Source organism: Mustela putorius, unplaced genomic scaffold (assembly GCF_011764305.1).
Source record: "Mustela putorius furo isolate JIRA1106 unplaced genomic scaffold, ASM1176430v1.1 tig00000831_pilon_pilon_pilon, whole genome shotgun sequence".
In the NCBI taxonomy this organism is placed as follows: Eukaryota; Metazoa; Chordata; class Mammalia; order Carnivora; family Mustelidae; genus Mustela; species Mustela putorius.
Genome location: NW_025421490.1, coordinates 3,763,676 through 3,777,691, shown reverse-complemented (window position 1 = coordinate 3,777,691; position 14,016 = coordinate 3,763,676).

The window sequence follows — 14,016 nt, the reverse complement described above, 5'->3', positions numbered from 1 at the left end:
CCTGAACTGAAGATGCTTAACTGACTGAGCCACCTAGGCGCCCTGACCATTTCTTAAAATAAGACAATAATGGAGCTTGCCATTTTGATTGATTCTTCCTTTTCTGAATGATTTTTCTATAGCATGTGATGCTGCTTGATAGCATTTTGCCCACAGTAGAACTTCTTTCAGAATTGGAGTCAGTTGTCTTAAGTCCTGCCACTCTTTATCCACTAAGTCAGGTAATATTCTAAATCCTTTGCTGCCATCCCAACAGTCTTCACGGCATCTGTACCAGGAGTAGATTCCATTGCAAGAAACCATTTCCTTTGCTCATCCATCAGAAGCACCTCCTCATCTGTTCAAGTTGGATCACGAGATGGCAGCAGCTCAGTCCCATCTTGAGGCTCCACTTCTAGTTCCCTTGCTGTTTCCACCAGATCTGCAGTGACTTCCTCTATGAAAGTCCTGAGCCCCTCCAAGTCATCCATGAGGGTGGGAATCAACTTCTTCCACCCTCCTGTTCATGTTGATATTTTGACCCCTTTTCATGAATCATGAATGTTCTTAGTAGAACCTAGAGTGGTGGATCCTTTTAAGGTTTTCAGTTTTCTTTGGCTAGATCCATCAGAGGAATCACTAAGGAAGCTACAGCCTTATGAAATGTGTTTCTTAAAGAAAGCCTGAAAGTCTAAAAGAGTCCTTGATCCACGTACTGCAGGATGGATGGTGTGTCGGCAGGCGTGAAGACAGCATATATCTTCTTGCCCATCTCCGTCAACTCCTGGGTGACCAGGAACAATATCAAAAAGCAGTAATACTTTGAAAGGGATTTTTGTTTTTCCCCTGAGCAATAGGTCTCAACAGTTAAAATATTCAGGAAACAATGTTGTAAATAAATGTGCCGTCATCAGGCTTTGTTGCTCCATTTATAGAGCACAGGCAGAGCGGATCTAGCAACAGTCTTAAGGGCTGAGGATTTTTGGAATGGCGAGTGAGCATTGGCTTCATTTGTAAGTCACAGCTGCATTAGCCTCCAGCAAGAGAGTCAGCTTGTGCTTTGAAGCCAGGCATTGACTTCTCCTCTCCTGCTATGGAAGTCCTGGATGGCATCTTCTTCCAGGAGAAGGCTCCTTCATCTGCATTGAAAATCCATTGCTTAGTGCATCCACCTTCATTAACTCCCTCAGCTTGATCGTCTGGAGAACTTGCTACAGCTTCTCCATCAGCACCTGCTGTGTCACTTCGCACTTCTGTGTTATGGAGATGGTTTCTTTCCTTAAATCTCATGAACCCATCTCTGCTGGCTTCAGATTCTCTTTCTTCAGCCTCCTCACCTCTCTCAGCCTTCACAGAATTGAGGAGAGTTAGAGCCTTGTTCTAGATTAGGTTTTGGCAAAAGGGAATGCTGTGGCTGGTTTGATCTTCTATCCAGACCACTCAGAGTTTCTCCGTATCAGCAGTAAGACTGTTTCACTTTCTTATCATTTGTGTGTTCATTGGAGTAGCACTATTAATTTCCTTCAAGAACTTCTCCTTTGCATACCCAAGTTCTCTGTTTGGCACAAGAAACCTAGCTTTCAGCCTATCTTGGTTTTGACATGGGTTCCTAACACTGAACTTAACCATTCCTAGCTTTTGATCTAAAGTGAGAGACGTGTGACTCTTCCTTTCACTTGAACACTTAGAGCTCACTGTAGGATAATTAATTGGCCCACTTCTATATTATTATGTCTCAGGGAATAGAGAGACCTGAGAAGAGGGAAAGAGACAGGAGGATGGCCAGTCAGTGAAATAGTTGCAACACAGAACATTTATTAAGTTCTCTGCTTTATATGGGTCAGGTTCATGGAATCCCAGAATACTTAGAATAGTAAAATCAAAGATCACTGATCACAGAGCACCATAACAAATGAAATAATAATGAAAAAAAGTGAAATGTTTCAAAAATTACCAAAATGTGACACAGAGACATGAAGTGAGCAAATACTGTTGGAAAAAATGGTGCCAATAGACTTGCTCAAGGCAAGGTGGCCACAAATGTCCAATTTGTAAAAAAAAAAACAACACACATCTGTGAAGTGCAGGAAAGTGAGGTACAATCCAATGAGGTGTGCCTTATTTAGACAGAGTGCTTGTGATAACCACATCACAGAACTTCAGCCATGAAGGGAACCTCGGTTCATCATTAATTTCTTTGTCCACGTGTCTTAGACAATTATATGACCAAATATGTACGTAAAGGGGCCTCCAATGATAATTTCCTCACAATCATATTTTATCACTGTTATACCCTTCAGTATCTTCATTAAAGCACACAGCTTTCTTTTTTTTTTTTTTTTTTCACTTTCCCAAATATTCAAGGTTTCTTCCTCCCTCAGGATCTTTGCAAATGGCATAACTTATGGGAGCATCCTCCAACAACAGCACTGACCTAGAATACGTTTGGTCATCAGAATGACCCATGACATGACCGGCTCTACAGACATGTGGTGTGACACACACACAACCTCATCAGGATCAGTCAGTGGGACACTGGAACGAGTGGATGGCATGTCTTTAAGGAGGCAATCTTAGTAACAGCCAAGTGGAGAGAGGAGGCATCATAAGCCTCTTTCACATGACCATGGTCTGCTTCACTGACCATGAAGATAGGAATATCAGCCCAGAGCAGTGTCTTCAAAGACAAAAAAAAAAAAAAAAAAGGAAAGAGTTTTCAGAAACAGATACTACCAGTATTGGGCACTGCACTGGGCAAAGCCCTGGCAGGTCAGAAGCCCTTCAAAGGTTGGGGGGTTTTCCCCTAAACACATCCATTCTTTCATTCAACCACCCATTATACAAATACTCACGTGTAATTAAGTGCCAGGTGCTAATCACATAGAAGTCAACAAAACAAGCACCGTTTCTCCTCCATCCTTAAGTTTATATTCTTGGGGAAGAGGGAGCAGGGTCAGGGGAGACCAGGCACAAACTCAAAATATATATAATATAGTATCAGGGAGTAAGAAAAACCGAAGCGAGATAAGAGGAGAGGAAGATCACACAGTGCTGCTCCGAGATGAGCAGGCAGGGAAGCCTGTCCAAGGGGGGTTGGGGAGGGGAGCATTGAAATGGGGAATGGAACCAAGTCAGGCATGAGGTGTCAGCCCTCTCAGTGATTGATGAGATGGTGATAATGATGACGATGAAGGCACGGAAGAAGGAGACGGCGAATAAGAAGACTTGTAGACCGTTGCTGGGAGCCGTACCGAGGGATGAAAGAGGTACAGGAAGGAAGAAGTGGCCGGCAACTGAAATGCAACGGTGATTTCAAAATAAAGCACAGGGAAGTGCTCGTTGGCTAGTGAGACCTAGCATTTAAGGAAGTTAGTGGCCCTGAAGAGAACAGTTGCCGGGACTTGTATGGAAGGAAAATAAATTGCGGGTGATGAAAGAGTAAGGGGACAATAAGGAACAGGAGATGTTTTGAAAAAGATGATCAGAGAGGAAAACATGGCTCGGTGCGTAGCTAGGGACAAAAATGATATAAAACTGGGTTTTGGGTTTTATACCCCTTCCAGACCAGGGTTTCTCAATCTGGGTACAATAGACATTTGGGTCTGGATAATCCTTTGTATGGGGTGGGCGAGGGGACTACCCCATGCATCATATGACATTCAACGACATTCCTGGCCTGCCTGTACCTGCTGGATGCCAATAGCATCCCTTCCACCCAGTTGTGACAAACAAAGATGTCTCTAGACATAGCTAAATGACCCCCTGGAGGTAAAATTACTCTCAAGAGAGAACAACTGCCCCAAACTGAGATGGCCTGAATATGTTTGAAATGACAGAGAAAGAGCCCATGGGAAGGGAAAGAGAAGAGATATTGGAGGAGTGCCTGGGTGGGTGGCTCAGTGGGTTAAAGCCTCTGCCTTTGGCTCAGGTCGTGATCTCAGAGTCCTGGGATTGAGCCCCACATCAGGCTCTCTGCTCAGGAGGGAGCCTGCTTCCTCTCTCCCTGCCTGCCTCTCTGCCTACTTGTGATCTCTCTCTGTCAAATAAATAAATAAATAAATCTTAAAAAAGAAAAAGAACAGATACTGGAAATGGAAAGTCTAAATATCGAGGAGTTACAGAGGGGAGGTTCAACGTGTTTTCCTGACTTCGAAAAAAAGACACAACTATAGGGATTACTAGGAAATACTTTGTTTTATGAGTTTAGGAACAAATACTGTCATTCTGAATTAAGGAGAAAGCATTCAAATGGAAAACTAAAAGGAAAAAATGTATTTGTTGCAGCAGTTTGGAAACCCGCACGCAAACTTTCAAGGAAAAGCAGTGTTATTAAAGAAGATAAACTATCAGTTATCCTTTTACATCTTAGTAGAATTAAGACAAATGCAAATGTTTGAATTGGAGAGTAGATCATAAGATTCACAAATTGCCCCTTAGCCTGGGAAGTCCTTAACTGAGGATTGAAGACAGATGTTTCTGATGTGACTCATGTATTTTTACCACTTTCTCATGAGTATGGACTGAGTTTATTCCTCTCTGTATCTTGGTGATGTCAGTGTCTTGTTTACACAGAATGAGCCTGTCTAAGTCAAAACTAGCCCTGTCACGTGATGCATGGTAAAAATACCTAGGCGGTTTCTTTTTAGATAGAATATGGTTGCGAGCTCCAGGGTAACCGACTTGATTTCTGGGTTGAGGCTATGAACTTTAGATATTTGAGAATATCCCAGAATAACAATTTCAGAGTTGAGAAGGATTGTCAGAGTTACATCTCACAACTTGAACGTTGCTATTTCAGGTGTTACACATTAAAAATAAAAGTTGGGTCTCTCCTAGGAAGAGAATAATTGTGAATATACTACTTGACAATTATGGATCTTTCCGCCTAAATTAAAATCAAATGTTAATCTACACCTGAAAAGACAACTGGCATTTACCGAGAGCCTACTATATGGCCAACTAATGAAGTTAGTTTGTGATGTGATTTCCTTAAGGCCTTGTGACAATTCCTTGAGCCCGGTATTATTCTCTTATGCCAGAGAGAGAAACTAGTCCTCACACAAGTCATTATACTGCAAAACCCAGCAATATGGAAACAGTCGTTTTTATGGCCAGAGCAGATCTTCGAACATTCCTTCTGTCAGTAATCTTTACCAGTCTCTGATGAGATCTCAACTTCTTTTTAACATTAAATACCTAAATTGAACTACTTTGGGACTGATACGCAGGCAGTTTATTTCATCCAGCTCATCTCTGTCCGGTGGAGTTGACAGATGCGATTCTGACTCGTCATGTGCTGTCTAACACAGTGCTCCAAGGCCTCTCCCGGCAGTGCTCTCTCGCAACACACTGAGGAAATGATCCACTGAGGGTCGTATCAGATGTCACTAAGGGGTAATTTTCTTTGACATTTCAAATGAGAACTTGGGTTTGCCTATTGCCTTCCTTATGAGGAGAGATTTATGATGTTTTAATTTAGTAAAAGTTTCTGCATCAAGCTGATTGTGTTGTAAGATCTGTTGGAAGGTATTACATTGACAAGATTTTTAAAAGCCCTCAGAAATCATCAGTTTCTTATAAGTGACTAACTTCCATTACAAGAACTCTGTCCTTGAATGGGTAGTTCTGGTCTAATCTATACATTTTCTTAACTTAATGGTAATTGTTATTGGGTACTTGGTATATTTTTACATTCTATCTATCTATCTATCTATCTATCATCTACCTACCTACCTGTCTAAACGGCTGCTCCAAATGTTTTCTTTGTTTGTTTTCTTTTCATCTGGCTCGTAAGAGCCCCCAAATTCCACAGTAGCTTGTGGAATATATTTAGCTCCAGGAAACAAAAAAAGAACATCTCCGATAAGTTTCACTTCTCCCGAACATTATTAAGGGACACACTGAAGTGATTTAAAAAAAAAAGAAATCTGTGGATGAAAGCGTTCGGACAGTCAGTGTAAAAGCTTCCTGTGAGCCCCTGATCCAGCATCTCACTCAGCCGAACAAGAGATCTCTCTGCCACGGGCCTGTGGATGAAATGATTTGGAAAGCAGAGTTGGGTGGGCGAGTGGGGAAAGGGAGATGAGTGGCCCCTGTGTCTGCGCGGTGGTCAGTGAGAGAGGCCAGTCCCTTCCCCCCACTCCCATGGCTGTATGTGCCACTCTTCTTCCATACAAAAACAATTTGCTTTTCATGTAGTAATGAAGAACAATGTTTACCAGACAAAGGAGCTTCTAGTTTATTATTGTGCTGTCTTTGACTAGAGCTAGATGCTGGGAAAAATGGTAATTCACAGTGTGAATGCTTCTTTTCTAGCTGTACGGGTTATGGCTGAGAATGTACATTGTATATTGCAGATGGCACAATAGCAAACACTGTGAGAACGAGGAAAGAATGAATTACGGCTTTTTTTTTTCCTTGCTAGCCAAGAAACCAGGAATTTCTCCACAATAATTTTTATGGATGTCTCTGCATGTGTAGGTTTTTTCCTTGGCAATAGGCACTGGAGATTCTGATAAATGTTTTTAGGTTTTAGGGTTTTTCACTGAATGTGTAAAGTCTACCGTGATGCTCTTAGAACACCTGTGTTCTCCTGCTTTTTCCCCCTATAAACTGATACAAGGCCCAGGTGGTGCCTCACTAACTTATTTCATGCAAATAAAACCATATTGCATGATTTCTTCCTTAACTGTATAATCACTGAAACATGACTGTGCTGATTAATGCAACAAACTTTGGGAGGGAAGAATTCAGCAGTTTTTGTCAGTTCCCTTATGCTGAAGGGATTTGCAGTCCACGTAAATCTGATTTAAATGGAAAAGTAGTGGGAATGCCTCTTTCCTATGTAAAAAGTCTATTTTCCTCTATTTAGTCTCTGCTGTGTGTCCTAGAACTGTCAGTGATAAAGAGTTGGGGAGACAAAAAGGAGAATGAAATTTCCCATGGAGGTAGAGGAATTGGAAACCCAGATGAGGAATCATCTTGAAACAGGCACGCTTACGAGTTCTGATTCAGTGTCCAGATATTGTTATCAATGATTTCCAAAAAGTGACATTGATTTTGCTTTGGAAACAATGATGGAAAAAGAGCGAGAGTGTACCAGAATGCTTTTAGAGTTCTAAAATCATACTGGAAAATGTCCGAGCATTCCAACGCAACTATAAACAGTACCACTCTGTATTTAGGGGGTGATGGCAAGTCTGTTTTTAAAAGTCTTTTGCGATATTATTTCTGTTTTTAATTTATTGAATTAAAGCCAGATTTATTCAATTAAGATAATACACTTCAAGGTTAACTGCCATTTGCTGTTCATTTAGGCAAGCTATTGTACAGTTATGTAAATTTCATGAACAGAGACATTGCCTGAGTGTCTTAATTACAAGCAAAATGTGTCATTTAAATATGAATTAAGTGAATAGTTGCCAGTATTTCCTGTCCCTGTATTTTCTATCTTCTTAAAATCTAAGGGCTACCCGACGATGTGTATTGTGTCCTAAGATTTTTCTTTATCCAGTAAAACGAAAGTGGCCCTGCTATGGAATATTATTTTTAAAAGTAGGAAATACATGTAAAAATGCTGTTAACTCATTGATTATTAATCAGACAATATCTGAAGAAGAGGGTGCCAATTTTTCCCAGTTGGCCGCTGGTCATCATTTTTTTGCGTTGTTACTGAAATTCAATAATTATTCCACCTGTATGAGGGGAAGTGATTTGCTGCATGTCTCATTTGCACAAATTCACTGTATTTGTGAATTCATAGTTTTAAAAATACCCTCTTTTAATCTACCCATTTATAATGCATCCAAACGTATCAGTTTCCAGACTCAAATGCTGGGATGCTCATACTTTTACCACTGCTTTCTCTTTGTTGAAAGAAGCATTTATTTTAAATTTAGAACTGTCACAGCTCTAGTTGTGCTTAGCAAACAAGTGACCCCATGACCTGATCCTCTGCTGATTTCTGTGAAATAATTCCCCATGCAGCTCGGGCTTACTGACAAGTATTGTTGTTGTTCGTCTCTGTATTTTTGGATAGTTCTTGTATATAAAAGCGACCTAGAGACAAATCTGGCACTAATCACGAAGGAAGGGAAGGATTCACAATTAGTTAATGAAAACCACACCTCAGTTCTGGGCAGTCTGTTCCCAGCGCCTATCCCAAACCATAAGGCTGCAGGCAGCCTGGGGAGATATTCCCAGCTGCCCCCCAAGGTAGCGCCAGCTTGCTCCCCCAGGAGTGAGGAGTTCACTATTCACTGAGTGCTTGCGTCATCCTTTCCAACATGTTCCCACTGATACATTAAAGGAATTAATTGCTCATAATGATCTCACCATCTGTTAACAGGGGTTCATACCTACAGGCTGGTGGCATGCGGTGGTTCTATTCAGGGATCAATAGGCAATGCCTGGCCAACGCTTTCCCACATCGCCTGCCTCTGCGCGCTGAGAGGGGGAGGAGAGCTTGGTGCCGGCCATCTGCTCCCTGTCTTTCTGTGCGAGACCTTGATGCGGTCCAGCACAGCTCGGAGCTGACTCCAGTCCGATTGGAATGTGGCTGATCTGAGAGCCTCTCAAAGCTGTGAAAGTGAGTCAAAAGGAGATGCCCATTGTCCGGCATGGCTGAAAGAAAATGATCACTTTAAAATTCATAACTCCCAGGTGCCTGCCGTCTATTCATGGGAAAAACCCTCTGAACTTCTCTTCATTAAAGAGAGAGAGGGGAGTCTTGCTAAAAAGAGAGAAAAGGAAGTAGTTTGTGGGAATGTGCAGGGGATTTTCAGGCTAAACAAATGAGGAATTTGGAATTTTTCACTTGTATTAAAAGGGCTGTGGAGGGAAGGACAAGCTCTTATTTTAAAAGGGGTGGGGAGGGGGATGCCTTCCTGGGCCCTGGAGCAACTAATAAAGAACATTTTAATTTTTCTCGAGGAGAATTCAAAGATCACCCTGCCTCTTTACTTTTATTACCTGAAGCTGAGAAAATTTTCCCATTTGATTCTGAATCACGACCTTCGAGGTTCATTTCCATTCTTATTCCAAGGGTGTGCAATTGGGGTGGGAATTTATGGAGCAATGAGACTGGGAAATTCCTGCATATGATATAGGATATCAGTGAGCGCACTGGAAGTCAAAGCCATCAGGTGTTTCTGAGGAGTTTTTTCAAGCAAGGTTACCTATACCCACGAAGGCCGAAGGCCGCTCTCAGGAGTCGAGTTCCCTTTGTGCCTAGACGGCTGAAGAACAGTGAAGGAAGGAAGGAAGGAAAAGAAAATCTCCCTGCCTAGCAGCTCAAGATTCCGCCAAGTCCCAGAGCTTTGGGAATCAGAGGGCTGATGGATCAAATACTCTTGGCTCTTGGTCATTGTAGAAAATTGGTGTTACACCAGAGCCACGTAGGAGTTCAAAGGGGATTTGTGGATTAATGGATTGAGAGCCGAACAAAAGTACAAATAGAACTATGTTCTCTCTCTCTTCTCTTTTTGAATATTTCAAGTTTTTATTTAATTTCTAGTTAGTTCACGTATAGCGTACTATGGGTTTCAGGAACTATGTTCTATCTCTGGAAAACCTTTCATCTTACTGATGGTGACTTAAGTCCCATGGAAGTTAAGTGACATGCTCAAAGTCACAGAGATAGTCACAGCACCCAGGTTACAATGTTATCTTCCTGGTGAATTTTTTTTTTCTTACTGCTTCGTCCTGCCCCCCCTTAATGGTGTGGGATTTAAAACTATTTTTGCTCCCATCTCCCTAATTAAAATACAGATCGGTATCACCACCTAAATAATACAATGGTCTCTTTTAAAATTAATTCTGAGCTTTCAGAAAGATTATGAATACCAGTATTCATCACTAGCACGTATGAAATAGAAAATTGATCAAGTAAGATATCACTATAAGTCAGAAAATATTGCAATAGGTGGCAGGACCTATTGGTGAGATAGGTAGTAAAGTCCAGTTCTCTTGCACACAAATAACCAAATAAAAGGAGGAAGTAGGAAAAGTAAGAATTGGCAGTGGTCGAGGCAGAGTCATAGAAATCCCTCCCTTAACAAGCAGGCAGTCAAAAGGAGTGGATGGTGGAAAGTAGATAGGAAACTCTAGAAGCAAGAGACTTCTGGAAATGAGAGAAGGTATGTCTGAGAGAATCAGTGTTGCTCGTCTTTCCTAACAAAAAAGAGGCCACCACCTTACCCAGTGAATGGGAACATAAAATTCTCTGAACAGAATGCTGACACATTGTTTTAATGGTAGATTGAAGTGCGACAAAAATTAGTCACTAATCCAAATTGATTCTTAAATTACTAAACTGTTTTACTCCATAGCTTAGATAGATAAAGTCAGAATTGGTGAAATATGGGTGAGAACACGGCCCCTCCCTTCCCGCCGCCAGCCATGGTTGGTATAAATGGAGTAAGAATTGAGAAGAAGATTAACAATTAACTGGCCAAAGGGAATGGCTACCATTTTTTCAAGTATTTTAGCTTCAACCTGGAGTTTTAAAGGGAACCCAGAGATTATTCCAGAAAAAGTGAAAAATAAAGGTAAACCCAAAGAAGAAATGAAGTAAAAATTATCCTTAATCCTTCTTTCAGGAACAACTGCTGGCAACTTTTCAGAGTACATCTAAAACAATAACACAATCAGATCATATTTATAATATCTCTATAGTATTTAAGTTAAGATATGAAATTATAGATACTTGATCATTTTTGATCTACCAAAAAAAATGCCAATTCATATATGGGTCAACTTAAATGCTTTTCACTCAGGGTTATGGGGTGAACCTGTTTTCTTTTTCAATAACTAGGCAACCAAATCCATTTTTAGTGGATTCAAATATGGTGTAGGGCCTATATGAATAAATGTCCTCTAAAGCTTCTGAATGATTCAACTCTTCTCAAAATCAGATTTAGAACCTCATACAGATTTCACAATGGAGTTAAAACAATGCTATAGGAATACAGGTCATTAAACATTGACTTTTTCATTATTCATTATAATTCATTGACTATTTCATTATTTATTTTTATTTTTATTATTTTTATTTATTCATTATTTTTCCCTCTTGCAATGAAATGGTAGCCATTTTCCTAGTGAAGCATACACTCCTTCATGACTGCCAGCAATTGACCATCTTCTCAGCTGCTGGCCTGGGAGAGTACAGTTGGGAAGAACATGCCTTCAGAATGAGGCATGTGGGGGCACCTGGGTGGTTCAGTGGGTTAAAGCCTCTGCCTTCGGCTCAGGTCATGATCTCAGGGTCCTGGGATCAAACCCCGCATCGGGCTCTCTCTGTTCAGCAGGGAGCCTGCTTCCTCCTCTCTCTCTGCCTGCCTCTCTGCCTACTTGTGATCTCTGTCAAATAAATAAGTAAAATCTTAAAAAAAAAAAAAAAAAGAATGAGGCATGTAAATATACTTAGCTCCAACAACAACAACAACAACAACAACCATGAACAGTTCACTGAAAAATAACAGACAACCAACAAACCATAAAACACAACAGTGAAACACAATATAGAATTCAGAGACAGGCCATTGCTTTAGTGGATCCAGGTGAAGAATGTAGTTCGTGGGATCACAGGGAAGAGCCTGGTCATTGGTTCTGTTATGATTGATTTGTGGGCAGTGGTCCCCAATGTTTTGTCTTTAAGACTCAAATTCTTAGAGTGTTCTAACTCCCAGAGGAATATATACCTGTTCATTTGTTTACGTCTACTTTGTTTCTAATGTCTCTTTTTTTTCTATCAAATGTCGTCTGAGATCTGATAGCAACATCTCCTAAGCCGCTCCTTGCTTTTTAGGTGGTTTTGTTTTGTTCAGTTGTTTTCACAGACTGTGATGAGGACCAGAAATGCCTATCGTTTCTATAGAATGGATGCATTTTCTTTTTCCTTTCAAGAACCCTACAGGAAAATGTCCTCCTCTTTTAATGATTCCGTTTTTGAACACAGTTTTTTCAACTTGTTCTGCCGTCGTAATCACTTTACATTTGCTCGATCATCTGACTCAACTTTGTTCTCCATTCTTGTGTTCGAAATTAATACATGGAGATGATTTTGAAAGCACACCAACAAAAGCAAACACTCTTTAGTGCTACCCGACCCCCACCCTCCAATTCTCACAAGCACAGGTCCTGTAGGGTTAGTGGATCTCTGGGTTTTATTATTTTCCCCTTTCTTTTCTTTCCTTAAAGAAAAAAATGCATGGAAAGTAAAAGTTTATTGGGGGCAAGAGGTTCAATGACGATTTTTCCCTCCAACAAATTAATCTTGTATAACCTGCATTATAAAGGCTATTTTTAAAAAGAGGAGGAAATAATCATTGGAGCCTTATTTGGAACTCTTGTGGGTTTGAGTTCACATTTGCACCAGCCAGAGATTTTCAATTAGCAGTGCCTTAGAAAGCAGGGACCCCTGCCTTTGTCGGTGGCCTGTGGAAGAAGAAGAGCAAATAGATTGGAAATGGTCTTATGGCTCAGGCTCCTGGGAAAATGTAACAGGTGTTACAGCTCAGCTGGGTGTGAGATTTATGAAAAAAGCCCACTCAGACTTTGCCCATAGAATTCTGCTTTCTAGCCAGGGCTTCAAGTAGGAAGAAACTAATGACTTCATTACCATCTCAATTCTGGGAAATGCCTGGTCCAGACCTGAATCATTAAAGGAAAGGTATAGCACTCTGGGTGACCTTGCGAGATCAAAATGTTATTTAGAGCAATTCCATTAGTCAGAGCCATAAACCTGAAAGAACACACCCTTTGGGACTAACGCTTTGGCCATAAAATGAGAAAACAAAAACAAAAACAAAACAACACAAATCCATACAGAAAAAAAGGGAGAAAGAAGAAGGGAAAAAAAAAAAACAAAAAACCCAGATGTTGTAATCATCACTCCATACTATTTCCCCCGGTTTCTTTGAAAAGCCTCCACTTCCAGCACTTTCTTCCTGCTCACTCTTGTTGTGACACATGAAATGCCTCTTGTCACTTTCCCATTTCCAGTGGATTATAATTGGGGGGTGAGGTAGAAGCCAGGAATGATGTCAATTTTCCAAGCAGAGGAAGGTGAAATAAATCTCTTCAGTCCACATAGTATTTAATAGTGCTAACAGTAGTACTGCTTAACTGGTAGCAATTAACAGTAAATTTTTTATTAGATAATTGCCTCTTTTATTCATCTGCAGTGGGAAGAACATAGAGCATGTGAGTCTGTCTCCTGTCCTGTCTGTCCCTGCAAACAGTCCCGCGTGAACATTGTGTTGTGTTTTTCTTTTCGTTGTTACTCTGCGGAAAAACAACGTGGCCAGTGGAAATGCAGTTTCAGTCACCTTCCCATGGTAGATTTACTTTAAATGCCAGTCCCTTAGTTGGAGGGGGGGTCCTGCACCGCCCCCTTGACTCATTTTTATTATGCTCCCACATGCTCTACTTTCCAGAGCACCTTTGAGGGGGAAAAAAAAAAAGTCAGAAGACAGTTTCCTTATAAGGCCAGTGCTCGGAGGCTGTGAATTTGCTTCAGAAAAGCTAGGTTCTCCTTACTACTCCCTCATCCTTGAGAAAATGAAGCTCATATTTAAGTCTCCAATCGGTTTCTCTTATAAAGTATCCAAGGCAGTGCCTTCTGGGTAGTGCTGAGGCCCTCCATGTCCTGGGACTTGCTGACCTTTGAACTGGAGCTAGTCACTAAGAAAGCATTAGGCTGGATTGTTCTGACTCTATAGGCATTAAACCCAAGCGGCATGACAGCGTTGGAGCCAAGTAATTTGGGTGGCGAAGGGCAACAAATACTGCTGAATATAGCAAAATGGCCAATTAAGGGTTGGAAACCTTGCTCATCATATACCACGCTAGGGTCTACCCATCACTGCACATATTAACTAGGGTTATAATATAATTTGGGGCTCATTGTAGGGACCACGAAGTGGCCTACTTATGGTCAAAACAAACTGGTTGTGATGTCTGGGTATTATTTCATGATGAGGGCTTTAGGTTAGAGATTAGAATTTTCCTGAAAGAAATGTTTGTTAGACAATA